Source organism: Globicephala melas, chromosome 8 (assembly GCF_963455315.2).
Source record: "Globicephala melas chromosome 8, mGloMel1.2, whole genome shotgun sequence".
Classification (NCBI taxonomy): domain Eukaryota; kingdom Metazoa; phylum Chordata; class Mammalia; order Artiodactyla; family Delphinidae; genus Globicephala; species Globicephala melas.
The window spans coordinates 31,990,510-32,013,606 of record NC_083321.1 but is presented as its reverse complement, the minus strand read 5'-3'; positions in this window follow the sequence as shown (position 1 = coordinate 32,013,606).

The following is a 23,097-nucleotide window of genomic DNA, read 5'->3' as shown; positions in this document are numbered from 1 at the left end:
AGCCATAGGACATGACAAAAACTGGTTAGAACCAACTAGGTCCAAGATGGCAGAAGATCTGACTTCCAATGGACCTTGAACCTCATACGCTTATTGTAATATATTAGCATAAGCTAAGTGACACACCCACCAGCGCCATGACAGTTTTGAGGCCAACCATCAAAGACCAAAAAGTGGGCAGTGCCCCAATTCCTGGAAATCTCTGCCCCTTCCTCAAAATAGTTGGAATAATCCTCCCACTCATTAGCCTATGAAATTACCCAGCCCATAAAAACTAACCACCCCATATTTCGGGGTCTCTTGCCTTCTGGGATTTTCCCCACTCTATCTGTGGAGTGTGTTTCTTTCTAAATAAATCCACTTCTTACCTTTCACTTTGACTCTCGCTGAATTCTTTTTGTGATGAGACATCAAGAACCTGAGCTTTATTTAATGTCCTAAGACCAGGTGTGTGATCTCAATTAAAAGACCGTGGGTTCAAGTCCCAATCTGAGTTGTATGGTTTCAGAAGAACTGATTAACTGAATCATTTTCTCAGTGATGATTTAAGTATAGCCTAGGCTGAGAAACTACAATTTTAATTAACAATGGGGAGGGCATTGGGGTCCTGGACAACTGTCAGTATAGAATACTGTATAGAAGAATACAGTATAGAAGAATAATAGCCTGATTAAGATGGGCATAACAGAGTGAAAAGAATGAAATTGGAATCTATCTCTATCTAGCTATCATCTATCAATCTGTAATATAGATTACAAACAACTTTGGGAAGGAGAAGTGTCTAAAAAGGGAAGAAAAATGGTGAGGTAAGGCTTGGGTGGAGGTTGGGTTGATTTGTTTTGCTTTGGATAGAAATTATAACAGCTTTTTTTATGCTCTTGAGAAAGACCAAAGAGAATGAATAAACTTAGTGATGCAGGAGAGAGAGAGGAAATGCAGGATCCAAGTCCTTTAGTAGGGACAAGGGAATGGGACTAGGAAATGAGTGGAGGGACCGACCTTGCCAACAGCACCAATCATTCACTATCAGAGCAGGAGAGTTGGAAGAGTTTGTGGAAACTGATGCAAGTCAATAGGGAAATATGGTAAAAACTTGGAGTTCTCTTCTGGTTGTTTTTCTTATTAGTGAAAAAACAAGGTGAAGATCTAGAATGAGGATAAAGAAGGATGTATTTTAGGTTTGAAACTGAGTCCCCTTAAAACTGAGTTCCTCTGCTTAGTTTATGATTGACCTCTCTAACCAAAATGTTATTCCCTTTCTTGTCCAACACCTGTTCCCTTTAAGATCGAGGAGTATCAAAGAACAGAGGGGATTGAAACCAAGCAGGACTCCATGGGGGCCCTCCCAAGAACAAAATCCTCTCTGTGTTCCGCGTTTCTTGTTTGTAGGAAAAAGGCTTTCAGCCTCCTAGACCTTCCCTGAGTTCCAAAGGGCAGATTCAAACCTTTACTAGTTAGAAGAGCAAGGGAATGCAGAAAGAAACAATAGTGCTGCATGGGGCCTGGGCCTGGTTCCTTCTAGGGATGTGCGAAACAGTTGGACACACATCTCTGAGTTCTTCTACAGGAACTAAGGCACCCACCCAGGTGGGGGATGGTAACTTCAGGCTGAGCACAAGCACATTCACCCCAGACTGGTTGGAACAGAAGGCTGATGATTGAGATTCCTGGAACACCACCACCCTGTTACATCATCACCAACCAATCAGAGGAAGGTTGTACACTCTGCATCCTTCTCCTCAAATTTTGCCTGTAAAAACTTCTTCCCTGAAACCCATTGGGGTGTTCAGGTCTTTTTTTTTCCTCAATTTTATTAGGAACTTCTTTATTTTTTTAATTTAATTAGATTAATTTATTTTTATACAGCACGTTCTTATTAGTTATCTATTTTATGCATATTAGTGTATATATGTCGATCCCAATCTCCCAATTCATTCCACCCCCCACCGCCCCACCACGTTCAGGTCTTTTGAGTACGAGCCGCCCATTCTTCTTGCTTGGCCCTTAAAATAAACCTTTCTCTGATCCAAACGCCAATGTTTAGGTTTATTTGGCCTCACTGCGTGCTGGGCACACGAACTTGGGTTCCACACAGGTTTCAGGGGGGAGAAGACTATCTGAAATACTTACATAGAAGAAGGAAAGAGTCAATGACTAGAAAAATATAGTGTTGTTGCCAAGCAGCAGTGTGGACTGTTCCATTTTAATATTGCTCAGACATGATCTGGAACTCTAAATGTAGAATTCTTTGGTAATACAACCTTAAGTTTCCTAAAGTTCTAAGGGCCTACTTCACAGATCTAGGAATAAACTCAGATGTTAAAATACTGCTAGCCACATTTTTAGGTGCTTTGAAAAGTTAGAGTTTTCAACTAAGGGATAATAAGAGGGGAGAGAGAGGAAAGATGCCTTTGCCAGACAGACCTACTCAGAGAGTAGCACTGAGGTCAATTTCAATCATTCTAAAGCCAGTGGAACAAGAGTGCTAGGAAGATAGAAAAATAGCAGCATTTCCTCTCCTCCTGGAAACTTCTAAGGGCAAATTTACTGATGCTACTTCAAAGGTGTAAGATAAATTAAAAATAAAGCCAGACAAGATGACCACCCTTCCTGTCACGTAGAGGGAATTGCCTGTGTAAAAAAGTCAATCAAGCCATCAATCAATCCAAACACAAGGGAGGAGGAAACTAAAGAAAGTCCTGACTTCTGTGTGATATTTTTAACATACAAAAACCTACATACTGGTAAACATGACTTGGTGTCTTATAATCTACCAACTAAATTATCACCTCCTCCATCTAAAGGCTGATACTTGCTTTCCTATCTGAGTGTGTATCTTTACCTCATGTCAGCCAAACTATGTAACAAGAAGGATTAAATTCTTCTTGTGTTTGCTATCCCAGATTTCTACAGGAAGAGAAACTGAATATTCATTTTTACAATCCTGACTAGAGCTATTTCTGAATGGTCTGTCTTGAGGTCATGCATAGTCAAACTGCCCCAAAGCAATGTTTTTCAGAAGTATTGATAATATTACACTTTAGCAGGGACTAGTTTTCTGATTAAAAACACATTATTATTATCAACTTTTCAGGAAACTGTAGAGCTGCCACAGTGAAAGCAAGAGATAAAAGGAAGTGCCAGCCCTGCAGTTTTGCATTTTCCCAATAGAACTGCACCTGTCAGGCAAGGGTTAGATAACACTCAGAGCAACTGGGGTAAATTTGCCACTGCTGAGGACTCTTGAACAAAAGGCTCCTATTTTTTACGAACCCAGGGGACACAGGGGAGAGAAAGGGAAGAGGGATAGGAGTGAAAAAAGTTTAGAGGTAGACTGGAGAAAATTGAATCAGTTAAAGTCCCAAATAAAGAGCCATAATGGAACTAGGAACATAGCTATGTGTATGAGCGAGCCTAGCTTGGCAGGGCCTGAGTGTTTGACTGCAACTCCCTCCAAAACACTGCAATGCACCAGCTGTGCACCAATTCTGGTGTGGGAAGGGTTGCTTCCATGAAGCCTTCCTGGCAATGTCTATTTATTGGTTATGTTTCCCTATGGACAGTCATCCATACTGTATAAAGCTCTGACTCTTGTGTTGAGCATCCTTTACTGTGACTCTATCTTTACATCCTTTACTGTAAGGCACGGGTCTTCCACACTGAATTGTTTGGCGAAGACAGTGGTACCAGATGAAGGTAGTCAGGTAGTTTCATGGTCTTCCACATGCCTCAGTAAGATGGCCCTAATTACCTCAATTCCATAAGGGGTAGGGGAAATGCACATAGGTGAGTGGAAATGCACATAGACAATACATTTACAGCAATAACGGGAAAGAGTATTCTGTAGTGGGAGCCATAACAATGGAGGTTTGTAAGGTCCCAAAGGAGACTTACCCATAGCTGGTCACAGCAAGGGTCCTGGTGGTGGTGGCCTCAACCCAAAGCCAGAGAGCATTACCTATTTCCTCCTCATTCTGGTGCTAAGATTTGTGGGGATCACAGTCACCTGTGCACTGGTATCTAAGATGCCTAAGAAATGCGATTCTCCCTTATTTCTCCATTGAACCTGACCTTGGCATAGGGCCTCTGGCCTCCCTCAGCAACAAAGGGACCTTGGTCTAGTCTTTTTATTTATTTCTTCATTCATTCATTGAATTTTTCAGCTTTATTGAGGTAGAAATGACAAATAAAAAGTGTGTATTTTTAAAGTGAACAACCTGATGTCTTGATATATATACGTATTGTGAAATGATCACCACAATCAAACTAATTAATATATCTATCATCTCACATAGTTACCATAGTCTTTATTTTTTTTTAAATCTGTGTGGGTTGTGAGAACACTTAAGATCTACCTACTTAGCAAATTTCAAGTATACAATAGAGTATTGTAAATTATAGTCACCATAGTGTACATGCAGTCTCCAGACTTACTCACTTTGCATAACTGAAAGTTGGTACTCTTTGACCAACATCTCCCTATTTCCTCTTAACCCCAGACCTTAGCAACCACTATTTTACTCTCTTCTAGTATGCGTTTGACTATTTTGGATTACACATCTAAGTTATATCATGCAGTATTTGTTTTTCTGTGTCTGGCTTATTTCACTATTGTTATAATGATAACAAATGGTGAGGATGTAGAGAAATTAGAATCCTTATACACTACCAATGGGAATTTAAATGTTGGTAGCCACTATGAAAAACAGTATGGCGATTCCTCAAAAAGTTAAAAGTAGAACTATGATACCACTTCTGGATATATCTCCAAAAAGAATGAAATCAGGATCTCGAATAGATATCTGTACTCCCATATTCATGCATGATAGCTAAGATACAGAAACAACTCAAATGCCCATTGATGCATGGAAGGTTAAAGAAAATGTGGCATATACACACAATGGAATATTATGCAATATTAAAAAAAGGAAGTCCTGTCATTTGTAACTACATGGGTGAACCTGAAGGACACTATGCTACATGAAATAGATCTTATTTAATTATTTATTTGAATTTTATTTTATTTTTTCATAGAGCAGGTTCTTATTAGTTATCCATTTTATACATATTAGTGTATACATGTCAATCCCAATCTCCCAATTCATCCCACCACCACCACCACCCCCGCCAGTTTCCCCCCTTGGTGTCCATACGTTTATTTTATTTATTTATTTATTTATTTATTTATTTATTTATTTATTTATTTATTTGCGGTACGCGGGCCTCTCACTGCTGTGGCCTCTCCCACTGCAGAGCACAGGCTCCAGACGAGCAAGCCCAGCGGCCATGGCCCACGGGCCCAGCCGCTCCACGGCATGCGGGATCCTCCCGGACCAGGGCACAAACCTGTGTCCCTTGCACCGGCAGGCAGACTCTCAACCACTGCACCACCAGGGAAGCCCCCGTTTATTTTTTTTAAAGTGGAAAGATCTAGGTAAAGTTTGGCAGGCCTCTCAGATTCATCTTCATATTCACATGGAAGAGTGGACAGAATAGCACTTATTTTTATATGTGTGTATGTTTGTGTGTGTATAAACAGTATGAGAGGAATAGGGAGAAAAATGAAGGAAAGTACAGGAAACATAAGAGAAGAATTTTAAACAGCATAAGTGAAGAAGTGAAGTCTGGCTTTCTTACACTGAAGTAGTCATACACAAAATAACAGGCTCAGTAATTTGTAAAAAGATCCCTCCTTTGGACAGAGGCTATCATAAGAACATTGTCAAGCTGTGATGGTAATATCACTTTTGTGAGTTATATATACTCATACTTTAAGTTTAATAAACACTTGATAAATAAAAGGATGAATAAATGAAAAATGGCACTGTACTTTTGGAGGCATCATGGAAGTGCCAGTAGCCATTTGAGTAACACATAGAGACGAGGGGAGGTATCTAAAAGGCTTCTAGGTCACTCTCCCTGTTTATGATGAGACTTTTCCTCTGGCACTTTCTTGCAAACTGATTACAGCCTTTCTCACATGTTGAAACATTTATAAATCATCCTGCATTATACAGCTGGGTCTTTTTATTAGTCATAATCACTATCCTTGCTGGGAGCCATCGTCTGGAACTTTCTTGACATAGTGAATCAGTCACAAGTGGACATGAAAGCCCTATGTTCTCTCCTCTAGGGATTTCTACTTCTTATAACCCCCTCTGCTTATTCACTTTGTCCTCAAGGCACAGTCTTGATGCTCAGTCCAATTTCCTGTGATGTCTACTCTCTCAATAATGACTCACTGAATATGCAAATGAATAGAATTTGTTTTTTATAGAAACATAGAACTTTTCATTAATCCTTAGGTGAGATGTAATCAGCCCTTTGTCAACTATGCTTCTCAATTTGAGGTCACCACAGTTTGCCTAACTATCAAAAGGAAACTGACTTCTTGCTAAGTCTGCCCTTCTCCTCACTCTAGTTTTGTGAAGAAAGTGCATTCCCTAATCTGTTATTATTTTTTCCCCAAATTAGTCTGGGTGTTGAGCTATGAAGAATGATATACCAGGGATATATGATACTGTAGATGTATTTAATGTTAATTAAAATTGAAACATGCTTTTCCTATAGCTAGAGAGAGTAGTAAATTTCATTTTTGGAAGCATTCACTTCGATAATTAATTGTTTATTTTTGTTTGTAATTATTTAAGAAATTGACACTTTACCCCAAATTTTGGCAAGGTTCCAAACTCTGCATGCAGGGTCATGTCTTTGAAAATAAAGATAAAAAAACAGTAAGGGCAATAATGCTGGCCCTTCATTGCCTTTTTGATGTTGGAATGACAGTAACTGTCAATAAATATTTGCAGTACTGGAATTAAAAAAACAGTTAAAAATGCTGTCTTAAATTCTTGAAGGTAGTGTTTCTCAAACTTTAGGCCTGAAACAACCTGGAGCAGAATCCCCTACAATGCAGAACTTCCAAACCAGAATTTCTGGGTGATCAGGGAATGGGAGTCTATATTTTTTGTTGATGTCCTCTAGAAAGATTGGTACTGCAGACTGAGAAACACTGTGCAGGTTATGTCTTGTTGGGAGAGTCACCCAAGCCATACACCTGAAAGTTGAGGATTATGCTTACAGGTTTGGAGCTGTTCTGTTGGGAGGGGATATGCAGGCCAGAGCAACTTCTGCTCCCTCCCTCACCCACAGCACCCTCACCAAGACCCCAGGGATTCTTAGATCATAGTCAACAAAGCACTACCCATCTCTATAGTTACTGTGCAACTACCATAGCGCAGAATTACTTTAGGCGATGGAGATAGAAAGGTTTTTTTAAAAATTCTTCCTTTTCTTTTTTTTCTAAAACTGATGTGCAGATGATAATTAGTGCTATGAAAAAATTTTTTAAATCAGAAAAGAGAAATTGAGAATTTTGGAATTGGAGAAGTAAACTCCAAATAGGTTAGAGCAGGTGGAGTTTTCTTCAGAATTCTTTGATTTTATCAGTTAAGTAGAGAATAAGATCATCAGCTGAGAATGACGGAGAGGAGTTGTTGCTGGAAATCTGGGAAAAGAGAAGGAAATTTGTAACAGTCATCTAGAAGAATAGGAGAAAAAACAGGTATGAGTCATTTTGTGAGGCCATTGGGCAACACTGAAGACCACTTGAGGTTAGTGGTTAGTGACAATGAATTCAAAACGAAGCCCGTTGTCATTGTTCCCAAGAAATGTGCAGCTGCAGCATTGCAATCTCAGAATAGACAAAGAGTTGAATTTTATGAAGGCTGTCATCTTGCCAGGGGAGTGAAAAGAAAAATGAAAGTTTAGAGTGAAATGCAAGAGCGTGATTATAATGAATGCATGTGGGAATTTAAGCTGGGGATAGAGTGTAACACGGGTGAGCACTGTCACAAGGAGAACAGTCTCCTCCAATTAAAAAAAATACAACAAACTAGTGAATATAACAACAAAGAAGCAGACTCACACACATAGAGAACAAACTAATGGTTACCAGTGGAGAGAGAGAAGCGGGGAGGGGTAATATAGGAGTAGGGAATTAACAGGTACAAACTATTAGGTATAAAATAAGCTACAAGGATATATTGTACAACACAGGGAACATAGCAAATATTTCATAATAACTATAAATGGACTATAACCTTTAAAATTGGGAATCACTATATTGTACACCTGTAACATATAATACTATACATCAATTATACTTCAATAAATAAATAAATAAATAAAACCAACAATTCAAAAAAAAAGAGAGACAGACAGAACAGGCTTTTCTTTTGTCTAAAGTTTGTAAGCACAGGTGTTCCTAAAATACTTATATTGTTCATTTTGTTGGAGAAAAGTCACAGCATCTTTTTCTTTAAAAGGTAGAATGGTAAATCTTAGTTTCTCTATAATACTGTATATAAGGCTATATTAATAAAGTCACAGCATCATCATAGTTAATTATCTGTGTGCCTTCCCCTCCCCCTCATATCATGATGAGGTCATAAAAAGTAGAGCCACTGTCCTGTTCCTTAGGCACAGAGCCTGTTACATAGTAAGGGCTCAATTAAAAAAAAAACTTGATCTTACTTGTTTGGAACAACATCACCATCTTGTAAACCTTATAATATTGTCACCACACACTTTGAAATTGCAAGTTATACTTAATAATGTGATTACTTTCTATGAACCTAGCTTATTAACTAGATGAATATAATAGATTTAACAAACATTTCTTACCTGGAAATGCTAACTTTTTGTTTCATTTCTTTAGGATCTGTTGACATAGTTATATTTTGGTTCTCTTTACAGGCTATTTTTTAAAAAAATAGTACCACGGGAAAATAATCACTAAAATTTGCATAAGTCAAGAAGAGTATATTTACTGTAGCCAAAGTATGTATCATACAAGAATCCAGGGTTTTGTCAGCTTGGAAAGTATGGTGGAATATGAGATCTTAGTATCTCTTACTCCACTTGACATCCTGATAACTACCCTTTCCTCTCCACCACCAGCCATGGGTAAACAGTATAGGTCAAGATGCTCTCTCACCCAGGGAAATTAGCCTATGTATCCTGAAAACTCCAGATGTGGCAAGAAAACAACAAATTCAATATTAATTTACAGTAATATGATTTAGAAAACATTTATTGAGCACTTATTCTGTATCAAGTTCTAGGCTAATCTTTTGGGATAGAAAAATGGGTAAGATTATGTTTCTGCCTTCAAGGAACGATCTTACTGGTTTGGATAAACTAATATGTAAATTAACAAAATATAGCACAATCAATGTGATCAGAGTAAAATAAGAAGCAAGAACATAAATCTAAAGAAAGAGGAATGATTATTTGAACTTGGGTTGGGAGAATACTTTCAGGACAGCTCAATGGAAGAACTTTTAGCTGATCTGGGATTTGGAGGAAAAATAGGAGTTTTCCAAGAAGACAGATAGGGAAAGGACATTTCAAGGTAAGCAACCACATTTGCAAGGGCATATTCAATAAACCACCAACAGTTAGATGCTGATTGTAAGAGACCAGAGAGAGGAAGGAATCCAGGATTCCCAGAATTCATATTTTCACCTGTAGAGTGTTGTATATCAAGATAGGAAATATAGAAAGTAGAACAGTGTCTGGAAAAGGGCAAAAAAGATGAACACTTTGGGCTTAAACAAACAAGAACAATAAAAAAATAAAAATGGGTTGTATCAGTCACAGCCATGGCAAGAAAGCCAGATCAAAATTAGGTAATTTACAGAGTTTATACAATATTAACGACACTATTTTCAAAGGTGTGGTTAAGATGACAGTAAACCACAACAGCCAGTACAGCAGGGCACCATTCCCACCCTTAAGGGTTAGAAAGGAAGCAATTAACCCGTATGAGGATTCAGATATGAGTGGAGAGGGATTATGGTCTTTGACCTTAGAAACACAGCTTCCTGGGAAAACTCTACAGGGGAGGAAGCTGAAGAAATAAATACCATGACCTCGTTATTTCTCTGTCCTATCTACTATTGTTCCTCTCCATTGTTCAAAACAAATAGAAGCCAGAAGCCCAGGAACGATGAAGGTAGTCCATCCTGGGCACCACGCAGCAGAAAAGGGTAGAAGGTTTATCTGAAGAAGCAAGTGGAAGACATTCAGTCCAGGGTTCAACTACCATTTTTAGGATTTACTGTTTACATTGAAGGCAGGTGAAAATTATCCAATAAACTGCTTTTCTCTGAAAATATGTTAATAAATTTGTAAAATTGTAGAGATAGTTTATACATATATTTTTATCATGGATGTGAATGTGTTTGATTCAATTGTCGTAGTAGCAAAACCAGCTAATTGAAAATCTTGCTGTGTTTCATGGGCCCAATTTAGGGGTCAATTCATTCTATCTTAGTGAACAATTGTTAGGCTCACTCCATCTGTTCCAAAGTACAAGGTACCTGACTTTATATAAACACACTATTTCCTGTGACTTAGGTAAACAGCCATCGTTGTTGATAGAATTCTAAGTTTTAAAATAATGTGAAATATAAAATGACAAGAAAATAGTATGAAATTATATCTTTAGTAATAGTCTCAGAGAAATCACATATATCGTATTTTGGTTGCTCTAAACACCAAAAACATTGTGTAAAAATTGTATTCAAATCTTGTCAGTTGCCTGGTGCCCTGAGCACCTCTGTGACTTATGATGCTGTGCGAAAGCAAAGCAATCATTTGTTAGAATTTATGGTCTAGAGAGTCTTTGCCATGAAAATACAATTTCACAACATAATAATAGGCACAAATATAAGAAATATTTCCCATGAACATAAATTTGATGGGCCACTAAAGAATTTTGTCATTTTCTTGATCTAGTTTATAGTAATCGCCATAAATTACTCTGTATTATCTACCGAAGTTAACTGGAACAGAAGTTGCAAAAACAAAGGAACGTATGAGGCCCATAATGTGAGCAATTTTTAAGCAACTTATTTGTATTGTACATTATTGCTGAAAATGATATTTATTATGAATAATCAGAGGGACATAATATTTTGTTTTAGTATAACTTTTTAAAAATCTATTTTAGATTTCTGGAATTTTAGAATTCACAAATGAATTCCAGAATTATTTTGAAGTTGGAAACCAAGCATAGATTTCTCTCTTGTCTCTTCCCACTATGACCTCCCTCATCAATTCAACATGCCCAAACTACACATTCTGTCTTAGATCAACCTTACTTACAAATTCTACTTCAAATTTACCATAAGGTACTTTTTCAATGAAAGCTACCACTATCTCCTGTCTTGATTGGTGAATTTCCAGTATTGATAGATGCTTACTCCAATTAACAAGCATATAATTTACGTGGGACCACTGGGAACACATGAAAGCATAATGGATAGCTTGCATCAGTACTTTACTATGGGATCCCTGATGCAAACCTCAGAGCAGTTTAATGAGATAGGGTAGCAGTTTAGGTATTATTATATTCATTTTTTTGATATGGACAAGCAAGTCATACAGCTGATAAAAGAAGCCCCACTTCTCAGAGTCATTTGTGTTTTTATTGTTATATCATGTCAATATTTTTTGCCATTCAATCATGCTGCATTTTGTAGACAAAATTGAAATATCTTTCTGTCACAGTGACAAAAGTCATTTCACATAAATATAAAATAACTAAGATAATTAAAACATTCATTAAATGCTTATCGTGTACCATGCAATGTCTTGAAAGCTTTACATTTATTTTCCTATCTGATTCTTATAACAATTTCATGATACTATTATTGATATCATTATATTCATTTACAGATTTGGCAACGATTTGAAGGTTATGGTAACTTAGAATGATTACACACCTTGTAAATAGTGAATCAAAACAAGGAATAAGAACTAGGCTGCTTAAGTTCCTTTTATGTCTTTAAGATATTTATATACCTTAAGTCATAGAAACAAGTACTGTTAAAATTATTTTAATTCTCTTAAGGAATCACAGGATTTCTCAATGTAACATGTCATGGAGTAACAATACAAAGGTGTTCTAATTTATTTTTTAATTAAAAAAATCTCCTTTGCTAGCAATATCTTAGCTTACAAAATTTGTAAAAAAAAAACAAGTGAGCTTTATATAGTCTTTATTATTGTGTCACTTTATATTTAGATATTCTAACTTTCTTGTTTATTCCTGAAAGAGATTGAGTGAAGCAAGTTACAGTAAAATGAAATATTAAAAAATGGCAATGATAAATTCATTTTTAACTATTTCTCTTTCAAATTTAGGACTACGAAGAAAATAGTCCATAGTAGAGACTGTAAGTCAATATTTTTATGAGCAGATTGCACAGTATTTGAAAAGAATATCCAATAAATATGTTAAAACATGCTTAAGATCAATCAGACTCAAGTTCTGGAAAATTATCTATACCTGTTTTTCTTAAATACTAGCTGCAAGAAAACCACTCATTTCTTAAAATAAAAGCATATGGGATCTAATTCCCAACTTAAACATAGTGAATCAGAATTGTTGTTGCAGGGTCATTAATTCATGTGCTGAACAGGTACCTGTGATGATTCTGTTTTGCAGACAAGGTAGAGAAAGTCATAGAGGCGATGAAGCAAAACTATGTTTACTGATATAAAATAGAGGTTATGTCTGTGTCTCCATAATACAATAACTTGGGCAGGTTACTAAATCTCTTTAAACTTCCACTACCTTGTGTGTGAAATGGAGATAACACTTTCTCCAATAGTTTCTTTTGAGAGATAACACTTTCTCCAATAGTTTCTTTTGAGAACTTAGCGGTATTGTGTATGTAAAGTTTTACCTTTTTTTTAAGAGTTAGATTTTACTGATGTATTGTTTTATTTATTTACTATTTTACTACTTTATCTATAAAATAATATTATTAAACACCTATTATATGTCATTCCCAGTGAGAGTATTTTAAATAGATAAGAAACAGTTTCTACTCTTATGAAACTGAGAAGGTGGAATAGACTGTTACAGTAGAATAGAATGCCTGTCTTACCGAGAGCAATACAATGGGCCGTGAGAACAAAGAGTAGGACCATCCAACCTAGATTTTGGAAATCTAGAGGAAGTGATGTTAAAACTAAGATTACTAGGTGAATCAGAGTTAACCAGGTGAAAAGGATGCTTTTATAGCAAAAGGCGCTATAATATTTGTTGGAAATTGTGGTATATGGGCTTATGGAGCTTATGGAGCTTATGAGCTTATGGAGTTTATGAAGCTTATGGAGCCAATAAATCTTATTGTCATTTCCATTAAATATTGACCACGAGGAATGTAGTAATTAATTATTTGTCAGAACAATACTATCTAATACATTCCCATGACTATAACCCATAAAAATAGAATACTGGAAAGAGAGCCTTTTTTCCGTTTTTTTTTTTTAATTTAAATGAACATATTCAATGGCTGACACGATCCTGTCACACTTATCTTTTCTTTTGCAGTATGCGGGCCTCTCACTGCTGTGTCCTCTCCCGCTGCGGAGCACAGACTCCTGACGCGCAGACCCAGTGGCAATGGCCCACGGGCCCAGCCGCTCTGCGGCATGTGGGATCCTCCCGGACCGGGACACGAACCCGGGTCCCTTGCATCGGCAGGCGGACTTCCAACCACTGCGCCACCAGGGAAGCCCCAGGGAAGCCCCGTCACATTTATCTTTAATACATATATCACACAATTGTTTTCATAAAATGTAAACATCTTTGAAAAAAGTGAACACTGCCTGAACATTGAATTTTAGGTGATTTTATTGTTTATAATTATTTTCTAGTTACTAGCTAGAAATTCATGTTCTAACGAAGTAACTTAACAGAAGACTAGCAACAGACATCGATATTCACATGTTAAGATTTATCAAAGTGAGGTTGTAGCCACGGGTTTTACATGCTGAAGGCAATAAGTGGGCAAGAAAAATTTTAAATTTTCACAAGTTCTAGAACATTTTCCCTAGTTCATGATAAGAAAAGTGGAGAAAAGAGAATAAAAATGCAGGAGTAAGACACCTGAGTTAGTGATGGTAGTTTTGATTCCTCCTCAGGTAAAATTCAGATGTTATGTCACTCAGGGCTTTCCTCTACAAAGTCCTCAGGGGCTCTTGCTTTTTCATACGATTGTTCTGCCTTGAACATATCTGCTGAAATTTCTGGGAACTTCCACACATCTTTAGTGTTTACATCTCATTGACAAGAACCTGGCACTTGTCTCCTTGCAAGGGAGGTTGGGAAATGCAAACTTTATTCTGATATGCTGTGACCCCATATAATAATTCAGGTTTCTATTATTCTGAAAGTAAATGTTGAATATTTGGCTACATCTAGTGGTTTTCTCCACAGAAGTATCAATAATAATAATAGTAATAGAAATAATAATATTTTATGTTATTTATCATTAATATAATTAATGTATTATATATTAATTATATTACTATTCTATATATTTATTATTATTAATATAATTAGTATATTATTGTGTATTGATAATAAACACAATTTATACTTGTAAACTATTCAGAGTGGCCAGATGCATTTTTGTGACATTAGAAACAGTTTCACTTTAGTGACCCCATAGCACTCTTTCTTGCCTTACTTACTTTACTCTTAAAATTTTTCCCAAACAAATGATCTCAGGTAAGGCAGGTGAACTAGTATTTAAGTTTAAGGTTTTTTTTTTTAATAAACTGGCATTGAAAAAGCCAGTTTATTATTTTGAGTTCGCTTACTAAATGCATATGATAATTTCCATTATTTTTTTAACATTTTATTTTATATTGGAGTACAGTTGATTAACAACGTTGTGATAGTTACAGGTGTACAGCAAAGTGATTCAGTTATAAATATACACGTATCTATTCTTTTTCAAATTATTTTCCCATTTAGTTTGTTACATAATATTGAGCAGAGTTCCCTGTGTCATTCAGTAGGTCCTGGTTGGTTATCCATTTCAAATATAGCAATTTATCAACAAAGATTTATTTATTTTCTCCTCCCATTATGGGCAGAATTTACTTCCTCACTTCACTGATGTTGGCCTTGGTCACGTGACTTGTTTTCGCCGTGGAACTCTTAGTGGAACTGACAGAAACAGGGACCCAAAGTGTGCTTAGCATTTACATTCCAATCTTCCAGGGAAAAAAATACATGCCTCGGTTGCTTTTGGCCAGGTCCCCAGCATAAGACCTACTGAAAAGACCCAAATTCGACCTGCAGCCTGAAAGAGAACCACAGTCTCAATCTCACTTCTGCTAACCTAGAGATTCACGAGCAGGAAAAAAGTGCATATTGTAGGTCACGAGAGTTTTGGGTTTCTTTGTTGCATAGAAAAGCTGACAGATACACACTGTTACCTTTATTTCATTCAATTTAATAGATTTTCTTTTTGAATACTGCCATTTAAGAGACACCAAGCAACTCTATCTTTGGAACTCATTTCATCAGAATTCCTTTATCTGGATTAGACATTTCAGTGTGTGCCCTATCTTCTAGATTAGTCCATATTCAGTGAGATGGTAACTGGCAAGACTGTAACACACACTGAAATGCTGAAGAAGACCTTTTAATCAAAATGAGGCCACAGGCAAGTTCAATAAAATTACTTCTGTCATTTAATGTACTGAAGATCTACAAGGTAAGATTGCCATGTAACTCTTCAAGGAAACTTCTGGTTTGATTGAGGTTAAGTCCCAGATTGCTGGTCAGCTGGTATCCCATAGGGTGGCTCTGCTATTGATGAAATGTTTTCTGTCTATCCAAAAAGTCACCAGTCAGTATTTCCACACAACCATATACATACATGCCAAAACAAATTCCTCTCACTCAGCTTTGTTTTTTTATCAACAAATTCCTCCCCTTCAATCTTTATCTAATTGATCTATGAGCATAGTTATATTAAATCTAAAGACCTAGAAGCACACAATAACTGAATCTCCTTTTATTGGATTGATATCAATCTTCTTATTGCAACTGAATTACTATAGTACTGTTAATCATTGAAATTATTCCCCAATGCCAAATCAACATAATTCCAGAAACATGATTACTTGCAAGTTCTCCAGATTAATTCTATATATATATTAAACTCACATTGATTGCCTATCAGTAAGCTGTATTTACCTGCACTTTAAGGAATTAAAAGATTCAGTTGGAGCTACACAAAACTGAAAACAAGCAAAAATAATTTTTGCATGGTTTTATCAGGGTTTCAAGGGACTACTTTAGAGCTGTCAACTGCTAAATCATTTACAGAAACAGACAATTCACTTATTATATTTTTCTTCCTGTGAGGATAAATAATGAGTTCTAAGACCTGAAAAGGTACTTTTAAAAAAAAAATTCTAAAATCTAATTTTTTTCCAATAGAACATTTTCCTAGTGCTAAAAACTTAATCTCTTCTCTTGAACAAATGTTTTACTTCAGGAAACCTACTGAATTAGACAAACATTGAAGGAAACCTGTGAAATATTGTCACTTTTTAATCTCTACTCCCAATTATTTTATCTAAAAGTGTCTTACATAAGTTAATAAATACCAAGTTGAAACTCTTACTGACCTCATGCCTTATCCTTCGGCACTCATTACCCCCATTTTATCCCCTTTTTATACAATTAAACGTGTCGAGATCCAGCTAAAATCCAGTATCACGTTGGACTGAGGAGTAAGAAACATGAACATGAATAAGCCTCTGCTCTCAAGGTCTTCAAAGTCCAGCAGAGGAGGCCACACAAAAACCCACAACTCCAGAACACTGGGAAAATTTCCATAACAGAGAAAGGATCATAAAGAAGACTTGAAAGAAGGAGAATCATCTTTGCCTAAAAGAGTCCAAGAGGACTTCTCAGGGGGTCAGGGACCTAAATTGAGTGGGATTTTGTAAACAAAGACAAAAAGTCTAGGTTTAATGATGGAAATTCAGCAAGTTTTTAGAATATGAGAGGGATTTACATCTGTGGGATCATAGTATAATGCATAACACTGATCATCTACCTGGATACAAAGGTTACAAGTTGATGAAATCTTTATTCCAGCTAAAGATTTTGGACAACCTACTTTTACTCTGAGAAGTGCTAAGTTAAGAAATGATATTAGGTCAGAAAAAGTCAAAGTCAGCTTTATTTGCAATGATCTAATTTCTAAAAGAAAGCTATTGCATTCATTTATCACTCTAATAAAATGTTTAAATGATGATAAAAATAAAGTTGGAAGCAAATATATCAAAATGTTTAAGACAATTGATTTTGAAATTAGGAATATGAGCCATTTTTATGGTCTTTGAACCATTTAAACATATTTTTAAATTTCTGAATCTTAAAAACAAAACAGAAGACATATAAAATTGGACATTTAGATAATGGATTAATGAAGGTAAAAACAGAAATATAAAAGTAATAATTTGAGTAAGAAGTGATGAGCTTTAGAATGAGGCAGTACACCTTGAGAAGACCAACTGTAACAGCTCACCTCATCCTACAAAGAGGATGAAGAGGAGAAGTGGAAGAGAAGCAGCAGCTGTCTTTCATAAATGAATCTTTTCTATTACAGTAAGTTGCAGGTTTCCCTTCATAAAAATAGAGATATGTTTGCCTTGAGATTTATAGGTTTCTAGGTTTTTTGTTTGTTACAGTCAGAATAAGAAAAATATAAAACCCTAGTGAGTCAAATATGATAATTACAAATTATTTTCTAAAGTTTTACAAAAAGACTTGTAAGCTGGCAAAATAAATTTGATGTTTAGAAGGCTTAAAAGTTAAGTACTAAGAGGAACCAATCCACTCTTTTAAGTCATAAGATAAGGATAAGGATGTTGCTGGTTATAATTGCATAGGAAAGAGGAAAGGATTATAAAGTTATATTTGTGGCTCACGTTTATTTAGGCTTGGCATTAACATTTACATCTTCATTGTCTGAGATGAGCCCTGTGAAACTTCATAGGATGTAAGTTTTTTGTACCTTAATTTCAAATATTTGAAAACAGCTAAGACTCAACCTCTCAACTTTCAGTCTCTTCTTAACTCATCCATTTTGTGGGAACTGGGGAAATCTGGTAGGCCAAGACTGGGTCACAACCGTCTGATAGTGTTTTACCCAGATCAAAAGGAAGCTGATGGAATAAGTTCAAATCATGGTTTCCAGTAATAACTAAAACAATATGAGAAGCATTTTAAACCATCAAGTCCAAGATGCTAAGGATAAAGACAGAAGATGAGAGATCAGGAGCTAAGAGAGTCTATAAATAAAGAGCTCCAAGTTGGATAAGGTGACTGGATTCATTACAAAGGTTATATTATAAATAAGGCACAAAAGGTGGAGGTTTGTTTTTGTTATTTTTATTCTTGTTTTGTTTTTAACTGGGTGATGGGTAGATGACAAACTAATGTTATCCTGATTTTATAAACAATGAAACTGAGACTCATAGTGCTATGGGATCCTACTTCATTTCACATGCTCCTCTCTGTAAGAATCAGGGCTTTTATCCAAGCTAAGTTTTTCTGACTTCCATATTCATAATTTATGACAGTACATGTAAACTCTGAGAAACGTTAAGACCTTTTGAAAACATAGAGTTTAGTGTGATTAGATTTGATTTTTAAAAGGAGCCTGCTGGTATAATTTATAGGTAGAAAAAATAGCTATATACCACATCTCCTGCCCAACTTCAGTTTTCTTTTATTATGCATCCCAACTGTATGAATAGCACATTGCTCTTTGTTATTCACCATCCAGTTTGCTAATGACCTGGATTCAAGAGTTCTATATAATCACTTGGAAAGCTGTCAGAGGCTATCTATCTTATATATTAAAGGTCTATGGGGCTTCCCTGGTGGCAAAGGAGTTAAGAATCCTCCTGCCAATGCAGGGCACACGGGTTTGATCCCTGGTCCGGGAAGATCCCCCATGCCACAGAGCAGCTGGGCCCGTGCACCACAACTGCTGAGCTTGTGCTCTGGAGCCCACGAACCACAACTACTGAAGCCCACATGCCTAGAGCCCGTGCTCCACAGCAGGAGAAGCCACCGCAGTGAGAAGCCCGAGCACCGCACCGAAGACCCAACACAGCCAAAAATAAATTTATTTTAAGAAAAGGTCTATGATTATTAGATGGCAATATGTATACAGACTAGTTCATGCTTTTCTTATATATTTTATATACTTGGATGAATTTCACAGCAAAATCTTCTGAAGATTATTTAAATGAGAAGTGCAGAGTTAAAACTTTGAGTGAATGAAAATAAAATTGAATAAAAGAGCAAAATTAATTTATAAGGGTGAAAGGCATATTTATTTTTAAACACTGAATAACCTGATTCCAAAACCAAGAGCATGAATGGTTCTACGGAATACTGGTTTAGACATAAATGTATTTCCATGGAAAGAGATAACATGCAAAGTTAGATAAATTTCTTCTAAAATGTAGAAAGATGATGGGATTGGAAAGACTAACAACATTTGCATGTCTTCTATAAGCCAGGAATGCTGACAGGATACTTAAATTTGTTATTTTATTTAGTTTCTGTAATGGCCATGGTAGAAAAGGATTATTAGTCACATTTTATAGGTGAAGAAATTAAAGCTCAGTAACACTGCCTAGAGTCACACAGCTAGAAAATGAGAAATCACTCAGATAAGCAGTGGAAAAATCAGATTTAAACCCGCGTCAGCATGGCTCCGAAAGCTATATCTTTCCAATCCTAGATATTTTCATTCACTCATTAAAGATATGCCAAGTAACCATCATATCACCAATGTCAATCTATACACTGTGAGGGGTAAAAACACTAATATAATCTCAATCCTTTTGTCAACAATTTACAATCTAATCAGAAAACACCATCCAGGAACAATACCTGATTATGAAATATAAACTTAACTGAGTCCCACATGATTAGGGAATTTAATCAACAGGAGCTGACATCATTGTTTAGGCCTTCATGGTAGATTTGCGAAGAAGAAAAGAATTAGAAGCTTTCAAAATTAACAATAATATGAATACAGGATCAATTCTAGCATAGGAAAAAAAGTGCTATACCAATCTAGAAAAACATAAGATTGATTTTCCATGTAATATTATTTACTATATACCTAAGTTTCTATATCTGCAACATGCAGATGATACTTCACAGTGCTGTTGTCAGGATCGCTTAGGAAAATGTATGGGAATGCAAGCAGTGAACTGTTATTCTAAAATTCAAAAAAATCACCAGAAGGTGTATTTTATTAGAATGTGAAATTCCAGCCACACTTAGAGTAATTAAATTGTTAATATAAGACTGTCAAAAGTTTTATAAAAAGAAAATGTTAAAGATATATGCTCTTGAAACTTAAAATCCTTCTTTGAATTTTTATGATTCATCAATCATTGAGATGTTTGTTTATATAGGTCATTGATGTTCAAGAAAACCTAGCTCTTAAATGAGATCTTGAAAGAAACCAACATCCGTACGCTACCCCAAACTTATTCAGAAACAGAACAAAAGAACAGAGTAGGCACATTCCAAAGTAGAAAGTGACCTTCAGGTTCAAGCAAGTACACCAAACATCAAAAACTTGAAAATTTTGACTAGATTATGTTATTTAGGAAGTGAGATTGGACTCCATATGTGAATCATGGTTGAATTTTATATTCATATATGGAACATTCTCATGGTATGAATTTTATATTTATGTAACATATTCTAATACAAAAATCATATCATGATTCCCATGTGGAACACTCACACACATATACATGTATCCATATGCATACATATATAAATATCAGTGTGTATACACATATATACATATTCATATATACACACATATTCATTTAATTTTCAAAAGAAGTCTTTTAGATATTTTTACCTGCCCATTGTAGAACCAGGATGTAATCTTGACAACTTTTCTCTAGTGAGGATCCTAGCCCTCAGCTAGTAAAGCCCAATTTACAAAGTAGAGGTATAATAGAATGTCTTTTAATCCCTATAACAGTAATGTTTGGACTTCCCCAGTGGCTCAGTGGTTAAGAATACACCTGCCAATGCAGGGGACACGGGTTCGAACCCTGGTCCGGGAAGATCCCACATGCCACAGAGCAACTAAGCCCATGCGCCACAATTACTGAACCTGCACTCTAGAGCCCGTGAGCCACAACTACTGAGCCCACGTGCCACAACTACTGAAGCCCGCATGCCTAGAGCCCGTGCTCCGCAGCAAAGAGAAGCCACCACAATGAGAAGCTCCGCACGCAGCAACTAAGACCCAAAGCAACCAAAAATAATAATAATAAATTAATTTAAAAAAAACAGTAAAGCTTTCTTCTAATACAAAATAATGATTTTGACTAAAAATAATATATATATAGTATATATAGTATAGTATATATATAGTATATATATTGCATTATATATATTGTACTATTGTGTAATAAATAGTATATTTTATTAGTGGAAGTATTTTTATTAAATTTATTTATAAGGTATATTTATTAAATTCATAAATGTTTGAAAAAGTAAAGCAATTGTAGGGTTACATTAACTGATTTGAACTAATCTGAATTAATAAAAGGAAAACTGAGGACTACGTGGTAGAAGCATATTTTTTGTAAATCCACTATCTTTGTTTTTTGAAAAAAATTCACAGTATTATTTTTTCTTTTTTTTTTAACATCTCTATTGGAGTATAATTGCTTTACAATGTTAGTTTCTGTTGTATAACAAAGTAAATCAGCTATACGCATACATATAACCCCAAAGTATCTTTTTTTTTTTTTGTCCAAAGTATTTGCTAGGATGTGTCTAATATCAGGGCTGAGACACGAGCTAATGAATAGGTAAAAATAACAATAGTCATTTGAAGAAATGTTAATAATAAATTGCAGACACATCTACTTTTTGAAATAATTAGAAATAGTTACTAACTAGTTTTTATTTTAGTTTTGGCTCAAAATGCTCATTGGAAAAATATACATAAATAAAATATTTCTTAACAGTTCCCAGGTAAAAATTGTGATTCTTTTTTTTTAGGAGAGAACAGATTAAACAGTTAAGAATATTCATAGTGCCTTTCGTGAACTTTAAATTCTATAAAGCCACATGCAAGTATCAGACTCTATTATTAGTGTTTTTATCATATTTTAAAGAGTGCTATTAGCTAGTAATATTAGTATTGCTAAAAGACAGTCTATTATAGAGGGTAAGCGCACAGGCTCTGGAAATGTACCTCTATAATGAGAACGCTAATCATAAGTACACCCACCTCTTTGATTTACTGTTCTGACATACAGTAAATCAAAATGATAGCTGCTATAAACCCGAAATCATCCTTGATGCTTTTTGATTTTTTCACACTACACAGTGATTCTATTAGTACATCTTGTCAACTACAGTCTCAAAATCTATCACATCACTGAATCCACCTCACCACAGCCATTGCTAAAAAATTATGTCTAATGCACCATTATTTTTCACCTCCACTGCTGCATTAATCAGCTAATTATTCTCCCTGCTGCTGCTCTTAGCAGTAAAGCCTATTTCCAAACAGTAATCATAATGATAGTTTGATACATAAATCAGATTATGTGACTTTCCTATTCAGACTAATTCCTTTCTCAAATTTATACAAAAAATCAAAAATTCATGTACTGTACAATGACAGTATGTGATCGTCCCCTGCTCCATCCTTTCCAGGCTCACTGACCCTCACACATTTCCAACACATTGTCTCCCCTTAGGTTTTGCCTGGAGGCGTCTCTCCTAGGTGCTCGTCCCCTCACTTCCTTCTAGTCTCTCCTCAGGAAATACCTCCTGAGAGTCCTTCTTTGACTCCCTTTTACATGCTATTTTCTTGCCCAGTCTTGTTTTTCTTTAAAGGGCTAGTTACTACTGGTGTTTCACTATATGCAGGTGACTCTTGAACAACATGGGTTTGAACTGCACAGATCTACTTATAGGTGGATTCTTTTCAGTAAGACGTACCACAGTACTACAGGGTTCACGGTTGGTTGAATTCATGGGTGCAGAACTGGAGATACTGAGGGATGACTATAAAGTTTTAAAGTTCAACTTGTCAAAGCTATAATCTTCGCATAGTTCAATGGGTCAACTGTATTTATCTCTTGTCCATCTTCTTTACCAGAATACACACTCAAGGAATGTAGGATGTT